Raw genomic sequence first — 20,871 nt, forward strand, 5'->3', positions numbered from 1 at the left:
GAATAGCCATTAATAATTATAACAATATCCTACAATTATTAACAGCTACATATCACTATTACTATATCCTATGGTGAGAATTATAAATATGTATATATATATATATATATACATGTAAAATATAGGATAGTGAGTTTTTTTTAGAAATTTCACTACCAATGGCCTAGCATGTATAAAAGGTCAATAGACAACATATTCTCAATATAAAATAGTGTACATTTAAACACAAGAGAAAACTGCCTTCACCAGGCAGTTTTTACATGCTAGAAGAAGTAGCTAAAACGACCAAAACCACATTTAAAAGCGATCTTCAAAAGGAATGAAAAATAAAAACTTTTACCTTGTTATTTTATTCCAGTCAGACCTAGATTTCAAAATTTTTTTAGCAAATAAAATAATTTGCTAGGTGAAAGTTCTCATCAGTGACCATGCCATAACACTAGCATATAATTAAGTGACGAATAACATGTGACTCATTGTTATACATTATAATTTTTCAAATTCACTGCACAAGCACTGTTTCAGTCATCAGTAAATATACTGCCGACTGAAACTGCACTTGCGTGGTGAATTTTAAATTTTTCATAGCAAATTATTTTATTTGCTAAAAAAATTTTGAAACCCAGGTCTGACTGGAATAAAATAACAAGGTAAAAGTTTTTATTTTTCACTCTTTTGAAGATTGCTCTTAAATGTGGTTTTAGTCGTTTTAGCTACTTCTTCTAGCGTGTAAAAACTGCCTGTTGAAGGCAGTTTTCTCTTGTGTTTAAATGTACACTATTTATATGTATACACACACACACATATATATGTATTTACCTTGATGAAGCTATCAAGTAGTTAAAGCCATATATAATAGATAAAGCTATATATAATAACATGAAGAATATTGGGTTTAAGAAACCTTGAGAAAAAAATGTTGAAAGCTGCCCGTGGGACTTGAACCCATATCTTCTGCAGTTTTGACAAATTTGCTGCTATTACACCAAAACAATTCTTCGAATTTCCTCTATCTGTTTTAAAAGCTTTATACTTACCAACAAAATTACATGCTGTTCACTTTATAAGAATTTTTTTTTTATACTTTAAGAAACTTTGAGAGACACAAAAGGAACTCAAAGTAGATAAAGCTATAAATAATAGCATGTAAATTATAGGAATAAAATATTAAATAATGTAAACAACATAGATTTCTCACTAAACAGGACAAAGTTTCTAAATCGGATAAAGAAAATTCAAAAGATTGCTTAGGTATAATGGTAGTATCTACCATGACTCAGAAGATCTGGGTTTGAGGCCCTCAGGCAGCCTCCTGATTTTTTTTTATATCAAAGGCTCTTTTTAACCTAATATTTTACATCTATTATTTATAGATATACCTACATTAAAGAAGTTTATTTCATATCTCTCACAGTTTCTAAAGATACATACATCAGTTTATTTCAAACATATCAGGGCTAATTCAAGGGAGACAACAATTAATATTTTCCTATAAATTAACTCCCATGATCTGTATATTCATTTATCGCCAAATCCCATACAATCTCGTGTAGATTCATGTATTCTCCTTGAAGATGGAGATAAGTACCAAAGTTCTCATGTGGCAGGCTTGATAATTTGTTGAGAGATTTCTCTCTGCATGAACCATTGTTAGCTTTGTTAATCTACAAACAAAGTGTGTGTGTGTGTGTGTGTGTGTGTGTGTGTGTGTACATAATCAGAATAATGGCAAAGGATGTGTATGATAGTTAATATAAAAGACAAAAGAACAGACATAGATAAATTTATTTCATAAACTGAGTTTTTATTCAGAGTTGTTTTGATTTCGGTGCTTGGAAAAGTTTATATACATCATCATCTGGAAAGTGTCAGAGTTCAAACAAACCAGAACAAAAACAAGCCTTACAAATGAAAATATCCAATATGTTTTTAAAAAAAAGTGTTGCATCTGAAAACAAACAGGATAAAGATAACAACTGGTGTGAAAAACAAGAACAAATACAGAGTATAAACATAGAAAGTGTCTTTTGACGTAAGACAGAGGTGAACAAAGAAAATACTAGCATAGTCAAAAACATGAAAAGACTGTTAGATTTCATCTTTGGAGAATAGCTTCTTCCTTTTACATGATATGTATTGACAAAATACATGCCTCAGTGACATAGCAGACTCTAAGAAACTGATCTTCCAACACAATTCTGCAGTTTCAGTCAGTGACACTATCTGGAACTCTGAATCTAAATAAGAATGGCTGTTTTTTAAGGCACCGAGCTGGCAGAATCGTTAGTATGCCGGACAAAATGCTTACCGGTATTTCATCTGCCGTTACATTCTGAGTTTAAATTCTACTTTGCCTTTCATCCTTTCAGGGTCGATAAATTAAGTACCAGTTACACACTGGGGTCTATGTAATCGACTTAATCCCTTTGTCTGTCCTTGTTTCTCCCATCTATGTTTAGTTCCTTGTGGGCAATAGAGAAATAAGAATGGCTGTTCTTTAAGGCACCGAGCTGGCAGAATCGTTAGTATGCCGGACAAAATGCTTACCGGTATTTCGTCTGCCGTTACATTCTGAGTTTAAATTCCACTTTGCCTTTCATCCTTTCAGGGTCGATAAATTAAGTACCAGTTACACACTGGGGTCTATGTAATCAACTTAATCCCTTTGTCTGTCCTTGTTTTTCCCATCTATGTTTAGCTCCTTGTGGGCAATAAAGAAATAAGAATGGTTGTTCTTATTCATAGAATTCAAGAAACGATATTTGCTGATGTAGGCTAAGACTTGCTAAGTCTTAGTCTAAGGTGATATAAAATTATTACAATCACGCAAAACTGTAAGAAAATATAGACATGTATTTTTCATTCTGCACTTGTTCCAGCTTAGGATGTGAATATGATTTTTGCTAATGGATTTAGTTATCGGACAACAACTTTTCCTTTTAATATATACATACAGTTAATATTATTTGGGGAGTGTGTTGGCAGAATACATTAAGATTGGAAATCAAAAAACCTCTGTATTTAGTAAGCAAAATGGGGTAGATAAATAGTATGTATATTCCATGCATCCTTTTCTTCTTTAATTTCAAATTCAAACTCCTAATCCCACCAGATACTTTGATGAAATTATCTTACTTATCTGAGACCCCCTTTGGTCACGACATAGACCATGGGATTGCACCTAGAAAGTTACCCTCCCAGGCACAAATCCAAGCAAAGTTGTTTATGGAAGACCAGCAGTCGCCCATGCATACTGGCCTCCCCTCTCCACACCACCAGTATTATCCAAGGGAAAGGCAAGGGCCGATACAGCTTGGCACCTGTGACATCGCAACTCATTTCTATAGCTGAGTGAACTGGAGCAACGTGAAATAAAGTGTCTTGCTCAAGAACACAAGTAGCCCAGCCTGGGATTCGAACTCACAGCCTCACGATCGTCAGCTCGACGCTCTAACCACTGAGCCATGTGCCTTCACTATACCTTATATTCATTGTCTGTTAGGGGAGATCACCTCATTATTATTATTATTATTATTATTATTATTATTATTATTATTATTATTGAATGAGAGAGCAGTGCATGTCATCAAAGTGACACTGGGGTAAAATATACGAAGCCCAGTATACCCATCATGACTACCTGTCTGATAAGGATACACCAGGCACATGCATCACAACCATATGTGCGCGACATGGTGATCTCATATCAAGATAAACAGGACATGACCTTGCAGGTGGGGCCCAGTTAGAATTTTCTTCTGGTCGAGTAACCCATCCTGCTCAAAAGGTCCCTGTTAAGGGTTGCTTAAGGATGTTGAACAAACCACCCATGTTTCCAGAGGTGAATTATTCAAACCCCAAAGAATCCCTCTCAACAAATGGTTATGATGCTCCCCCACTACTTCTGCTTGTGATCAGACATGCACATATCGTCAGCCACTAAGGGATATGCTCAACTGGTTAAGGTCAAACAACTGACAGGCAAATCTGAGGTATTGAGCAGAATATTTGCTGTAGCTCATCTTTTATACCAAGACAAAACAATGTACATGATAACACTTCCAATTAGTTAAGATCAGAAGCCATGAGAGCCACTGCTGGTACTGCATCAGTATTATTATTATTATCATTATTATTATTATTATTATTACTATTATTATTGTTATTATTATTGTTATTATTATTATTATTGTTATTATTATTATTATTATTATTATTATTATTATTATTATTGAGGCCGACTTCATCTTTTGTCCTTTCAGGGTTGGTGAAATAAATACCAATCGAGTATTAAGGGTTGATATAATCAACTAATCACCCTCACTAAATTTCAGGCATTGTGCTTATAGTAGAAAAGATTACTATTATTGTTATTATTATTATTTCATGTTTGACTTTTGCTTTACATTTGTACAAGTTGGCTCCAAGTCTCACCCAGAGACCTCAAGAGATAACAAGTTAGAAGTTCATGTTGGTGTTATGCCTAGGGTGCCATATATTTGGTTTTTGTACACAGCCCTGTTCTAGAGAATGTTTTTATCATGGGGGAGGTCCAAGGCTTTACAAATTACCCAGCGAATATACCGTGCTGCTCCATTATGCCTGTTGAGATACTCTGTAGGTGCAAGAAGACTGCACATGGAGACAACTTGATCAATGGTTTCATTTTGTTGTTTATATACGCAACATGTTGGACTACTGCTGTTTTTTAACATGTTGACCCGGTAGCTTCTTGTAGGTAGGCATTGATCTTGAGCTGCTATAATAAACCCTCCTGTTACTGAGTTTAAGCCAGAAGACACTAACCAGTGATGGGTAAGGACTTAGTCAACAGCATTATTAGTTTTCTTTGGGTATTTGCCATTGAGAGGTTTTTATTGCCATTTATGAGTAAGCATAACTAAAGCAGGAGTTTTAGAAAGGGTTCTCCTGTGCTTAGCTTTTTCTGTGCTTGTTTCCATTATGTCTAATCCTGGAATTTGTCGTATTTGGAAGTCACTTAGATTTATTATTATTGCTGTTGTTGTTGTTGTTGTTATGTTCTTTTATTCTTTTACTAGTTTCAGTCATTGTGTGTGTGTATACATACATGCGTGCGTGCACACACACACACGTGCATATATATATATATATATATATATATATATATTATATATATATATATATATATATAGATAGATAGATGGATGGATGGATAGATAGATAGATAGATAGATAGATAGATAGATAGATAGATAGATAGATAGATATAGATAGATAGATAGATAGATAGATAGATAGATAGATAGATAGATAGATAGATAGATAGATAGATAGATAGATATATAATAGATGGATAGATAGAGAGATAGATATATAAATAGATGGATAGATAGAGAGATAGATAGATAGATAGATATAGACACACACACATGCATGCATGCTCATTATATCAGTATCATCAGTATCAGTTCTTCTTGTGCTCTTTAGCTCTTCTGACGGCAAGTTGACACCACTGGTTTCTGTTGACTCTACAACCACCCATGTGATTTTGGCTTCTTTGAAATCAGTTATGAATGTTCTTGCTGTTTATGGCTTTTCCCCTTTTCTTTTTCCCTTCAGTGATGTCCATCTCAAAGCTGTTTTAGAATGGCATCATTCTGGTAGGTGAGGTATATGACCTGCTAGTTTTAGCCTTCATTATGGGTTAAAATGGGCAGGGGTAATAAACAAATTAAGCTTCTCATAAAGGAATTATCATAATTTATACACCACTTTTGTTTTTAAATAACATAAATACTAGCTGAATTCGATTATATATATATATCTATATATATATCTATATCTATCTATCTATCTATCTATCTATCTATCTATCTATCTATCTATCTATCTATCTATCTATCTATCTATCTATCTATCTATCTATCTATATATATATATATCCCTCTCTCTTTTTTGGAGAGGCACTGAGCAGCTATACGCACACATACACACACGGCAGTAACTTCCACCTACCGAATTCAATCACGAAGCTCCGGTCGGCTCGGGGCTATAGTGGAAGACACCTGCCCAAAGTGCCACGCGGTGGGACTGAACCCGAAACCATGTAGCTAGGAAGCAAGCTCCCTAATCATCATCATCATCATTATCATCGTTTAACGTCCGTTTTCCGCGCTAGCACGGGTTGGACGGTTCGACCGGGGTCTGGGAAGCCAGGGGCCACTCCAGGCTCCACTCTGATCTGGCAGAGTTTCTACGGCTGGATGCCCTTCCTAACGCCAACCACTCCATGAGTGGAGTGGGTGCTTTTTACGTGCCACCTGCACAGGGGCCGGGGGGTCCGGCATCGGTCACGATCGGTTCGAGCTTTTAACGTGCCAGCGGCACGGAGGCAACAGGATTCGGGGTACTTTGAATGGGTAGGGGTGGGGAAGGTTGGGGGGTAAGGAGGAACGATGGCAGGAAGGGTTGGTGCAGGTTCGTAAGAAATAAAAACGTAGGATATTACGAGGCGTGGAGGGGACTGGAAGGAGATAGTAGGATTGAGGCAGTGTCAGATTCAAAACAGGAGGAAGCGTAAGATCAGTGGGCGGTTGATGAGCTGTGACGCTAACAGCTTGTCTTTTCACAGTGAAAGCATATGAGGAGAAGGGGTAGGAAGGGGTGGTGGGGGAGGAGGAGGGAGTATACGGTGTAGATGGTGAGAACAGTGTTCACCGGTATTGGTGGTGGGGGTGGATCACCGTGATCACCGTGATCGACCAGGCTATCAGATGTTGCTACACATCGCTGGTCACAATGCGCTTTGCATTGTTTTAGCCTTCAAATGACGCCACCCTGCTGGCTAAGCGAGCAGGCCAACAGAAGAAAGCGTGAGAGAAAGTTGTAGCGAAAGAGTACAGCAGGGATCACCACCATCCCCTGCCGGAGCCTCGTGGAGCTTTAGGTGCTTTCGCTCAATAAACACTCACAACGCCTGGTCTGGTAATTGAAACCGCGATCCTACGACCGCGAGTCTGCTGCCCTAACCACTGGGCCATTGCGCCTCCACACACACACACACACATATATATATATATATATATATATATACATATATATATATATATTATATATATATATATATATATATATATATATATATATATATATATATATATATATATATATATATCCCTTTAGTTTTTACAATTCCACTATCACTGCCACCATTGTTGTAAATAGTTCTATATTATTTCATGTTCTTAGATAATATACTTTTGTTGTTGGTCTTCTTCTTAGAGGTAAAAATTGCCATAAATTGTTTACTTCTTCAACATTGGTTTGTAAGCTGAGAAGGCAATGCCACATTACTAAAATTCAAGACTGATTATTATTCAGATTAATACAGACAGTCTTTAAGAGGATTACCTATTGATAAGAGCTTAAGCAGATTTTTGTGTGTCCTTGTTGATCGGGATTTGTCTCGTAAATATGGCTTTAGTATTGTTAAGAAGATAACTGTGAGGTTTGCACAATATATATTTGATCAATAATATAATTGTGAACGACTGTCATGAATATTATTTTATATTTTTAAAATAAAACATTTTCAATTATCGTTTTAGTAATTTTATAACAGACTTGGATGTAATAAAAGTAACATAACAACACTTTAATGCAAGTAAAATAAGTTCAGTCAGATACACTGTTTCCCACATTATTAGGCAAATCAACCTTCTCTCAATAAATAAATGTATGTTCATTCGAAACCAGTTGTTTTCGCACTGACTGTTGGCAACGCCTACCTGTGCACTTTCTGTTAAAATAAATCAGATCTGCGCAAATGTCAACAAATGGCACCCATTTTTGTGATTGAGCAACATTTTCACCATCACAAATTATTAGGCAAGTATAATAAAAATTATAACTGAGTCAGAACAAATGTTTATTTAATTCAACAGTAAAGGTTAAGAAAAAAATTATTCATAAAGGACTTAATGGTAAACATAATGATATGTTCGAATGAAAGTAATCTTGGGATTATGATGTCATACAGCTCCTTATGTTGGACGTATGATCCTCCACATGCAATAATCTCCCTTACACGCTGATCCATTGATTTTGTTAAAGTGGTGATGTTTTCTCGTGTTGTGCCTTGAGAAGTATCTACAATAGCATCCCAGAGGGCAACTTTACTTGAAAACTGCTGTCTATCTTGGTAAATGTGCCTCCTCAGGATACTCCACAGGTTCTCAATCAGGTTTAACCCTTTAGCATTTAAACCGGCCATATCCAGCCAAAAGTATTCTGCTTGTTTTATGTTCAAACTGGCCATATCTGGTCTCTCACACCAACCCTACAATATCGTTTTAAAAATCAACAGCTACCTCATCAAATTTTCATAGTTACAAGATAATGCATGATTAGTTCAAAACAAAGTGGAGGAAAAAGCATTAACTTTGGCAGAATAATGCGAACACCAAAGGGTTAAGTCAGGGGAACAAGGTGGCCAGTCCATCAAACCACCTCCGGAGAAGCCTATTTGCTGCCGGTATTCCTTAGAATTCTTCACTGCATGAGACAGGGCATTATCTTGCATTCAGTTGCTTTTTAAACCATGCTTGGAAATTGTTTTTTAAGAAGGTAACATATATTTTCGATGTCATCTTAATGCCATCTGGCCCGACCATCATGCCACCATACTTTCCATGGCCTGACCATCATACGACCTATGATGCCAGCCCAAAACATGGCTCCACCTCCCCCCTGTTGGTGTCTCAGACGATGAGGATGGTTCCTGCTGATTGATACCCAACCATTTTTCTCCAGCCATCTGGTTCATCAAGGGCAGCATGGCATTCAAGCTTTGACACAATGGTAGACTTCTCATTCGAGTTAAGATCACGTTTCTGACCCATAACGACACTTAAATTGAGCACCTGCCTAATAATTTGGGACAGCAGAAATGTTGCTGCTACATGTTAATGGTCACCATTTGTTTTTGTCTGTGCAGATCTGATTTATTTGCCAACAGTCAGTGGGAAAATAACTGGTTTTGAATGAATATACATTTATTTATTGATTTACCTAATAATGAGGGACACATCGGTAAAAGAACTGATAGAATAAGTACCAGGCCTATAAGAAGAGAATAAGCACTGGGATCGATTCATTCGACTAAAAATTATCCAAGGCGGAGCCCCAGCATGGTCGCTGTCTAATGACTGAAACCGATGAAAGATAAAAGATAACTGTTAATAAGCACCTGGTCCTTCCACTAGCAATCCGCCATCACCTACCAATGTTTAAGCTTGTAAATTAGTTTCGAGAACAACTATGGATGTTTAACCTAGTTAATATTATATATCCACACGTGAATGCTCAGCCTTTGATCTGCATGTGACTTTGACTACCAACCAACATTTTCTACCTACAACTGTAAGGTCAAGTAATACTGATTTAGTACGATTTCAAGTCTATGATCAATTTTTTAAAAATGAAAGAATGAGCGCAGTTAACAAGCTTGCTTTGCTACCATGTGGTTTTGAGTTCAGTTCCACTGCACAGCATTTTGGGTATCTTCTACTATAGCCCTAGGTTGGCCAATGCCTTGTGAGTAAGTGTCATCGATAGAGTCTGCACAGAATCTCATAATATATACAACGAGCAAAACGCCCCCCACTAGACGGTGCTGAGTTGTCAAACATTTAAACCAAATTTTCTCAAAACAACTTGTCTGTCAACCTGTACATAACTGCACCTTCCATTTTTTATTGTTTTTGTACTGCTTAAAGGCACGTTTCTTTCCTGCCAAGCTTACTGTTTAAACCATGTTTGTGTTCTCCCAGTCAGCAGCCGTATCATTACTGGTACTTTAAACTCTTCGGTTGCATATTTGAGTGAATAAAATCGTTTTTCTTTGGAATAGAAAAAAGTCTATCTTTATTTCTTCTTTTGCTGGTGTCTCAAATTTAGGTTAAACCACTGGTCATTTCCCCAACTTTATAATAATATAATAATAATAATAATAATAATAATAATAATAATAATTATTATTATTATTATTATTATTATTATTGAGTGAGAGCAATGCATACCATGAAAGTGACACTGGGGTAGAAATATACGAAGCCCAATATACCTACTCAGTACCGTCTAGTGGGGGGCGTTTTGCTCGTTGTATATATTATGAGATTCTGTGCAGACTCTATCGATGACACTTACTCACAAGGCGTTGGCCAACCTAGAGCTATAGTAGAAGATACCCAAAATGCTGTGCAGTGGAACTGAACTCGAAACCACATGGTAGCAAAGCAAGCTTGTTAACTGCGCCCAGTTAGAATTTTCTTCAGGTTGGGTAGCCCATCACACTTAAAAGGTCCCTGAATAAGGGTTGTGTGAGGGGGATGAATGAAACACCCATGTTTCCAAATGTGGATTATTCAAACTCCAAACAGTTCCTCCCAACACACGGCTATGATGCTCCTCCACTATTTCTGCTTGATCAGAGATTCATATATTGTCAGCCACCAAGGGACATGCCCAGCTAGTTATGGTCAAACAACTAGCAAGCAAATCTGTGGTATTGAGCAGAATATTTGTTGTAGCCCATATTTTTATACCAAGACAAAATAGCACATGATAACACTTCCAATCAGCTAAGATCAGAAGGCATGAGAGCTAGTGCCTGGTACTGCATCGGGGCATTCATTAATTGGGGAATTTAATTGTTTGAATTCTATTGTTAATTGTTTGTTTATTTATCGTTTACATGCATCGTCTTAACCCCACCATCTCTTATCTGTTTTGTGTAATGTCCTTTTGATTTTTATGTAGGCCCTTGTGGCTAATAAAGATATTATTACTATTATTATTATTATTATTATTATTATTATTATTATTATTATTATTATTATTATTGTTGCCAGCCTCGCCTGGCCCCCGTGCCGGTGGCACGTAAAAGCACCATTCGTTCATGTCCGTTGCCAGTTCCGTCTGGCACCTGTGCGGGTAGCACGTAAAAAGCACTCACTACACTCACGGAGTGGTTGGCGTTAGGAAGGGCATCCAGCTGTAGAAACACTGCCAGATCAGACTGGGCCTGATGCAGCCTTCTGGCTTCACAGACCCCAGTTGAACCGTCCAACCCATGCTAGCATGGAAAGCGGATGCTAAATGATGACGATGATGATTATTATTATTATTATTTCTATTCACTTTTCAGAGCTCTTGATTTCACTTGCTCCGTCTATTTCAGTAAGATTGGAAAACAACCTGTTTTCAAGGATCTCACAGGGTCTCTTTCCACGATACTTAACATACAAGTGTCAATCTCAAAATCATTGTTCTCCTCAATACAGCAGCTTTTTGAACATGTTCTACCCTTACGTCAATTTCTCCAATATATTTTTCTGGTTGTTAGTGCTTCCAGTACCCTGACAACAACTGGAATGACAGTTACTTTCTTCATTGCTCAGATTCGTGCCATCTCATCTTTTAGTGGCTTGTACTTTTCAATCTTTTTTAGTTCTTTGTTATTCACTCATACATCCCCAGGTATAGCAATGTCTGTGGTCTTTGTTTCCTTTATCATTTTGTCAGCTACAATGATGTCTGGTCTCCGAGCATCAATCACTGAACCATACTGGATTGTAAAATCCCACAAGATCTTATACTCATTGTTTATGATGACTCTTTCTGGTTTATACCATTTCAATGTCATTTCAAGATCCCACTTCTCACATAATCTCCAATGGACACACGATTATCATGCCTCATTTTGTATTATTTTTGGGCCAATTTGCTACATTAACCCACAATACATGAGACTGTTTTACTTTTGCTGCCACACACACTACAAAGAAGCGATTTACTACTTTTATCTATTTGGAACATGGTGTAATTATATATATATATATATATATATATATATATACATCCCTACAGTGTACCTAAGTACATCTTAATGCATGGGCACATTTGATAGTTATCCGGGTGCTTCACGGGTCAAGGACCCAATTCTCATTTATGTATTGTTTCTAAGAAACACTATGGTACCCAGTTGATTTGCCCGGTGGTGGTAGGGCTATAATGCTGCTAAGACGACCCTGTACCCCTTAAGTACCATTTGAGTATACTGTAAAGTACTGTTTGAGAACCGCTATCCTTATATATTTGGCAAGTATCAACATTTGAATTACAGATTTCTTCAATTTCTTCTCTTACGTCTAGTTTTCCATTGAAAAGAAATGGCATTCCTATGTCACCAATGCATGCTGACGTTATGCTGTCCAACAAAACGGTATTCCAGGTAAGACATTATCGACTTTTCTTATTCAATTCTTATTTCAACATGTAGCTTGCACGTTTTTATTACAACCTACTTTCCAGAGACTCTTAATGCAATGTGAAATTCCTACATTGAGCTGTCAAGATAAGTCGTATATACACTTTTACTTGTTTCAGTCATTTGACTATGGCCATGCTGGAGCACCGCCTTTAGTCGAGCAAATGGACCCCAGGACTTATTCTTTGTAAGCCTAGTACTTATTCTATCGGTCGCTTTTGCCGAACCGCTAAGTTACGGGGACGTAAACACACCAGCATCGGTTGTCAAGCGATGTTGGGGGGACAAACACAGGCACATAAACATATACACACGCACATACATATATATATATAAACGACGGGCATCTTTCAGTTTCCGTCTACCAAATCTACTCACAAGGCCCGAGATTATAGGAGAAGACACTTGCCCAAGGTGCTACGCAGTGGGACTGAACCCAGAAATATGTGGTTGGTAAACAAGCTACTTACCACACAGTCATTCCTACGCCTATATGTTAATAATAAACTGTAATTTAACCACAAGACCAGCAATTTTGAGAGTCGGTGGTTTAGTTGATGCGATCGACCACAGTGCTTGTTGCTAAGGATTTTTTAAATCATGGGGCTCACGTCCAAAAGCAACCCCTCCGGTCATCCTTTATTTCACAAACCATCACAAATTGCTGATATTTCCTATTCTGCCAAGTGTATTTTACTGAGAGCAATAATATTAAAACGAGTGGATCTTTTCGGTTTGAACGACAGTTTTTTAAAATAATTTCCACGTAACTAAACATTTAAAACTTCGTATACTGGTAGAATGTGTTTATAAAACATCTTTTTCTCTTGGCTTTATTGAGAAAATTCTATGGTTTGTAAGATATTTGTTGTTTTTTTTTCTTCAATTTCTGAAAATTCTACCAATCAATGACGTCTATTGAGGTAAAAAAACATTCCGTACCTTATGAAAATGTCCCTCGTTTAAGAAACAGATTGGGTTTATTTACATTTGTGAAGAAAAAAAGATACCCTTTCCCCCACCCCTAACTCTAAAACATTGAAATGCAATAGATCGATACTAGGGTCATAATTATGGGTGACAATTTCATATGACACCGCTAGAAAAAACTGCCGTTCAAACCGAAAAGATCCAAACGAACTACTTCTCTAATTACCACTTGTTCCAGAAAAACGTGATCAAACTTGTTTTAGTTGTTTTTGACTTTTTTGGGCTCGATTTACCTAGCGCTTGAATAAAATATACGTTGTAAATGACGTCTTTGTTCTTGTTTTGGTTGTATTTTTGTGGAAATGAACTTGCGTCCAAGTACGACCTCTTTTTAGACACGGTGGCACTTCTTAAAAAACGTGAAGTGCAGCAGCATGGTTGATCGAAGAAACACGATGAATACTTTCTATGCTACACCTATCGTATATCTTTCCAAGCAGCAGAACTAGAGAAGAGGCGGTATTTCATCGTCTGATAACCCAACAACCGCAACGACCACCTTTGAAAAGTTGTTTGTTTATGGTCTAAGAAGTTCATGCTCATACAAAGCACCACATGTCTTCTCGACGCCACAGCAACCCAAAGACGGTCGTATATCATGCCGAAGTGACGCCAACGGACCTCAGCGGGCAGTCAAACGTGTAGCAGTAATTGAGCGCGACAGAAGATCCTTTCAGGACTAGGTTTAACACTCATAATCCTTGTTTGATATTCAAGAAAGACGTAATGTCACAGCCCAGGCTAGGCATATATGGTCGTTGAAATAAAGTGACACGGATTACAAGTGGAGAACACATAGCGAAGTGCAAGCTTTATTTTGACAATAGAAGGAAGTGCAGGCTAAGTTTAGCCGAAAAAAGAAGTATCTTTAACAATTCTCTTTTCCAGGATATCCACATAAGCTGCAGGTGCAAAATATTTTGCTCGTCCCCAAAGCAGAAACGAAACGTGATCGCTTAGCTACGGGTTTCACCATAATTATAAACGTTAGGACCACGTGAACGAGGTCCTAGCGTTTACGCCCGTGGATAAATGTGAAATTCTTCGAGTTTCTTATGCGAAATCTGTGATGAGTCCGAGTGACCCTGATGACTTGGAGTCGCCTCTGATATATATATATATTATATATATGCCATACGTGTTACAGGAACTGAAGAATATCACGTCATCTAGTATATAATGGTCATGTGATAATAATTTTCATTATATTTGGAATTGTTTCAATAGTACAATAATTAGTAACTTATTTAGAATTGGCTATTATAATGATGACCATTCAAAGCTGATTAGAAATATTTCTTGGGTCGACTCCAACCATTACGGAGCAATTGCCAAAAATGTTGAAAATAATTAAAAATGTATTTCCATATTATTGTAACCGTATCTACCTAAACACATGAACATATAGAAAATGCCGGGGAAGAAAGCTATTGGCGTTGGAATCTCCGAAGAAACGAAAAATGTTTCACTATTTGCTGTTTTAATGGAAAAGATAATTCTGGTCGGGTTGTATATGGGTTTTGTCGCATCACTCGCTGTCGTTTTGGCTGGTTATTACATTTTCTTTTGGGATCCAGTTCGTGGTAATTACAGTAAGCATCGAACCTACGCCTCTAATTTACCTTCTTTGACGCATCCTTTATAAGGTAAGAAGAATGTTTTAAATTTCTCTAAAGAAAAACTTCTCATTTGGCTTTTTAATCCCAATGGAGAATAGGCCATCGACGACATTTTTTCCCCACTATTCTTGTCTCTGAGTTGTTTATTTATTGAGGTGTTGTCCATCGCTGAAGTAAGGCTTTCTTCTCCCAGGTCTTGCTGACTTTGAATTGGTCAGAAGTCAGCAAAAATACATTTAAATAATGGCATTTAAAAAAAATAATTTATCACTGAAGTTCGGTGGTTTTAAATCACAAAAGTCAATTTTACTTGTCAGAGTTTTGTTGGATCAATAGAAGTACCAGTTTTGTACTTGGTTTTTTAAAATTAACTATGTATTTTTCTTACAAAACTTGACCCATTTTTAATCAAAAGAAATCTAATTTTCACTTTTCCATTTGTTTGAATAACATTGATACTTCATACTTACACAAAGCCTTCGCTTCCTATGAAGCGTATCCATCAACGACTCTCTACTCTCAAGTCTGGCCTGTTTTTTCCTCTCCCAGATTGTGTTGGTTTTCAATTGTCATCAATGCTTCTGTAACTTTGCTTTTTTCTAGATAGGGACGTTGACTCTACACAAACCTATTTTTACCTCTGGTAAAAGGTGGCTCATATTAGTCTGGCCCTTATCCTTTCAGCTGTTCACCAATATATACATATACATGCATACATACATATGTGTGTGTGTATGTGTTTGTGTGTGTGTGTGTGTGTGTGTGTGTGTGTGTGTGTGTGTGTGTGTGAGTGTGTGTGTGTGTAAAGCATTAAAATAAAAAAACATGCAACATTCCTGTCAAACATGATATGGGCATTAAAAGAAGGTAGAACAAGCAATCCCCAGATAGAACAGAAAATTATTGCTAAGGCCAAAAAATACAGAGAATGGGGCACCAAATGTGAACTCTGCATTACTGAAAAACTAAACATTTATTCAATCAACAGATAACATCCTAAACATTGGGGATGAAACCTTCTCTCCCTGCATGCACAAGCAGTATTTTACTCTCAAATTCTTCAAAGAGCCACATCTGCGACGGTAATCCTACCAGGATATCCCCTTTCCTGAATGTGGAATCTGAACACACATAGGACACAAACTCCGCACACAGAAGAGATATACCCCAGTGACGAACTACCTAAGCTCACAAGTATAAGAACACTACACCCAGAACAAAAACAAAATAATGCAAATTGACCACACAAGAGTTTGCTCAAAAGGCAAATCCAAGGGAGACAAACATTCAAAAGATGCCACCCAGTGTAACGCCCCTTAATTCATTGTTTTATTCGCGAAGTTTCACGAGAATCTCCGCGAACTAAACGAAGTTGTGTTTTCCAAACTGGAGGCGAACACCTGTCTCCATTTGATCGGTTTGAAAATTTTCTAAGACACTAGGATATTTTCTTACTTTTCTTAACATGAAACGAATGGTAGCCTTAATTCACAAATAAAGAATATATATTCACAAATAAAGAAATTATATCACAAATAAAAAAAATTATATTAAGGCGGTGAGCTGGCAGAAACGTTAGCACGCCGGACGAAATGCATAGCCGTATTTCGTCTGCCGCTACGTTCTGAGTTCAAATTCTGCCGAGGTCGACTTTGCCTTTCATCCTTTCGAGGTCGATAAATTAAGTACCAGTTACGCACTGGGGTCGATATAATTGACTTAATCCTTTTGTCTGCCCTTGTTTGTCCTCACTATGTTTACCCCCTTGTGGGCAATAAAGAAATTATATCCACCAATGCGGTGTTGAACACTCATTTTCATCGTTCGACATTTACATATATATCTATACGAGCAAACGCACCCACTCTTTGGATGGTTTAAGATATATTTAAATAATAGATCAAAAAATGTGAAAACAACAAAATAATATTCTGTAATGCAAATATGCGACCATGTAGATTTAAAAAATATGGAAAACAGTCGAAATATATAAATAGACAAAATCCTTTCACTTTTATAGTATTCTCTAATCAAGACCCTCAAACAATATACACCAATACACATATAAAAAATATAGAAAGTAATAATTCACAATTACAACATATAAATAAATAATTTAAAAGATAGGAAAACCACTAAAAAATATTCTCTAATGCCAATATACGACCATATAGATTCAAAAAGTATGGAAGACCCTACGTACAAAAAAACTATGTACATACAACGAATTAAAGAAAAACCCGTGTTAATCACCGATTTTCTTGGTTTGTCCATTTACGCGGGAGCTCTGAGCAAAATGTTATTCTTTCTCTTAGTGGAAGCAACACACTTATTTAAAGGTTGATTCTTTGGCACAAATCATATGTGATTTACTCTTTTACTCTCTCTCTCTTTTACTTGTTTCAATCATTTGACTGCGGCCATGCTGGAGCACCGCCTTTAGTCGAGCAAATCGACCCCAGGACTTATTCTTTGTAAGCCCAGTACTTATTCTATCGGTCTCTTTTGCCAAACCGCTAAGTGATAGGGACGTAAACACACCAGCATCGTTTGTTAGCAATGCTAGGGGGACAAACACAGACACACAAACATATACACACACACTTATATATATATATATATATATATATATATATATATATATATATATATATATAATATATATATATATATATATAATACACATATATACGACAGGCTTCTTTCAGTTTCCGTCTACCAAATCCACTCACAAGGCATTGGTCGGCCCGGGGCTATAGCAGAAGACACTTGCCCAAGATGCCACGCAGTGGGACTGAACCCGGAACCATGTGGCTGGTTAGCAAGCTACTTACCACACAGCCACTCCTGCGCGTTTAAGAAAAGGCTAGAACGACAATGCTAAAACGTATTTGAAACAATGGACAACAGTCGAAATATCATAAAGGACGGGTAAATAAGCATCCTTAAAGTGAAACAACGCAATGGAAAAGAGGGAAGGGAACATCACCTTTCAGGTGACTCAGAATAGGTAAAGGTAAACTTGCCAAAGTTTAAAGCAGCTTAAATATGGAGATTAAGATTAAGATTGTTTGGTATTGGATATTCGTCATGTACAGTGTTCCTAGTTAATTTAACCACTGTGGCAGGTGGACGGTCGAAATAAATGGACAAAATCCTTTCACTTTTATAAAAAGATTAAAAATGTATGGAAGATCTTACATAGAAAAAACTATGTCCATTTAGGTCCATTTACGCGGGAACTGGGCAAAATATGGTGCATAACATCCTTGGGACATAAGTAATGTGTGTGCAAAGTTTGGTGAAAATCAGTTGAGAATCGTGGAAATGTATGCGCTAGTCATTATACACACATATACTGTGTGTGTATAATATATATATATAAGCGCAGGTGTGGCTGTGTTGTGAGAAATTTGAAAGAGCGAGAGAAGGAGAGAGCGAGAGAGGGAGAGAGAGATAGGAAGAGACAGAGAGACAGACAGACAGAGACAGAAACAGAAAGACAGAGAGGCGGGGAGAGAGGAAGACCTAGAAAGAAAAACAGTGAGAGAGAAAAAGGAATTCGTGCATGATAACGAAATGTGTGTATGTGGGGAGGCGATTGTGACCGAGGAAAAAAGATGGAGTCGGATTTTGACTGAGACAAAAAGGAAGTAACTACATATATATAGGGCAGATGGGGGCAATTTAATAATGAAGTGCTCTGTGAAGGTAAAGGCGTAAGAGTAAGCAAGCGAAGAAGGGGAGCTACTCAAATATACGGGAAAGAGAAGCACATGGAAAAGCAACACACGATCCAATGCTGGTTAACTCCATTGAGACGAAGTTCTTAGTTATAGAGAAATCGCTTGTCTTCGAACTCGAGAAAGAAGACGAAGGTATCACAAGAAGTAATAGGCGTAGGAGTGGCAGTGTGGTAAGTAACTTGCTTACAAACCACATGGTTCCGGGTTCAGTCCCACTGCGTGTCACCTTGGGCAAGTGTCTTCTACTATAGCCTCGGGCCGACCAAAGCCTTGTGAGTGGATTTGGTAGACGGAAACTGAAAGACGCCCGTCGTATATATGTATATATATATATATATATATATATATATATATATATATATATATATATATATATATATATATATATATATATATATATATATATATATATATATATACACGTGTGTGTGTGTGTATATGTTTGTGAGTTTGTGTTTGTCCCACCAACATCGCTTGACAACTGATGCTGGTGTGTTTATGTCCCCGTAACTTGGCGGTTCGGCAAAAAGAGACCGATAGAATAAGTACTAGGCTTCCAAAGAATAAGTCCTGGGGTCGATTTGCTCGACTAAAGGCGGTGCTCCAGCATGGCCACAGTAGTCAAATGACTGAAACAAGTATAAAAGAGTTTAAAGTGTATTGGAGAGTTGATCTACAAAACCATCTCGATAAACACAGAAAAAAAAAACAAGCAACGGCCGAGGGGAAAAGAATAACAAAATGAAACGGAAACAAAATGAATCATATTAACGTCTGAAGGTTAAAAGGTTAACAGCCTGACGCCTGCATCCGTGACTGTGAAAAAAATATGTGTGACGAATGGGTTAAATCCCTCCATTGTTTTATGGTACGTGGTCATGTGGTAAGAAGCTTGCTTCGCAACCATATGGTTCAGGTTTCAATCACACTGCGTGGCACCTTGGGCAACTGTTTTGTACTATAGCTTCGGGCCGACCAAAGCCTTGTGAATGGATTTGGTAGAGGGAAACTAAAAGAAGTTCGTCATATATATATATATCGTCTGCCGATGAAGGCATTTTTTCCAAATACGCCAGCTAAACTTGTTTTACTGTTTATTAGTCGTAAGATATCCGCTGTTTTTTGTCCTGTTTTTACCATTATTGTTTTTTGTATTTTATATTCGTGTGGCATCGTCCGTTTTTCTGTCCCTGTTTCGTATACATTCGATCCTTCTTCCAAGAAATCTAATGCTCGTAGCTTAGTTTTTCCTTGGGGCTGGCCGGATCGGAGCGATCTCAAGTAATCAGCCGAAATGCTAGGATGATCCGGTTCTTGACTGAAGATTGAAGGCTTCGAATGTCCCGTCCGTGATTTTTGTATCATCTTCTAAATGTTTTACGTTCCTGTCCCAGTTTGTATTTTTCTACATATATATATATATAATATATATATATATATATATATATATTATATATTATATATATCTATATATATATATAATATATATATGTATGTATATGTATGTTTGTATGTATGTATGTATGTATGTATGTATGTATGTATGTATGTATGAATGTATGTATGTATTCTTCACCACTACCGATTGATAACGAGTGTTGGTGTGTTTACGTTCTCGTAAACTAGCGGTTCGGCAAAAAGGCCGATAGAATAAGTACGAGGCTTAATAAAAACATAAGTTTTGTGATTAATTCATTCATCTAAAAATTGTTCTAGGCGGTGCTCCAGCATGACCGCAGTCTATTGACTGAAGCAAGTAAAAGAAACATGAATATTATGTATGTACATACGTACATATGTATGTGTTTGTGTGTGCTTGTGTGTATGTGTGTGTGTGTGTGTGCTTGTGCTTGTGTGTGTGTGTGTGTGTTTGTGCCGGTGCGTGTGTATGTGTGCGGGCGCGTATTGAAAAGGTGGCACACAAGGTTGACCAAGAAATGTGTGTATATGTGTGTGTGTGTGTGTGTGTGTGTGTGTGTGTGTGTGTGTTATGTGTGTTTAGGTATTTGTGAACCACCAGGGATCTTTCTCTAGTACTAATATTAACCTTTGTCATGGACCTTTGACATTTGACATAGACTTTTGATCTTTGATATGGATGTTTGACTTCTTACATGGACCTATGGCCTTTGACGTAAATATGTGACCCTAGGGACCCCGGCTGAGAACCGCTGATCTAAGTAATACTCTTTACTCTCTTTTACTT

The 20,871-nt window shown here is 37.2% G+C and overlaps 1 long non-coding RNA gene across 1 annotated transcript in view; it reads left to right on the top strand.

The window, feature by feature from the left end:
- LOC118765489 overlaps positions 1 to 20,871 on the top strand; it is an 81,082-nt gene that overhangs the window by 8,049 nt on the left and 52,162 nt on the right. Inside the window, exon 3 of the long non-coding RNA XR_005001354.1 lies at positions 12,196 to 12,274. This is a non-coding gene — a long non-coding RNA (uncharacterized LOC118765489). The remainder of the gene's footprint in view (positions 1 to 12,195; positions 12,275 to 20,871) is intronic.

This window comes from Octopus sinensis, linkage group LG11 (genome assembly GCF_006345805.1).
Source record: "Octopus sinensis linkage group LG11, ASM634580v1, whole genome shotgun sequence".
NCBI lineage: Eukaryota > Metazoa > Mollusca > Cephalopoda > Octopoda > Octopodidae > Octopus > Octopus sinensis.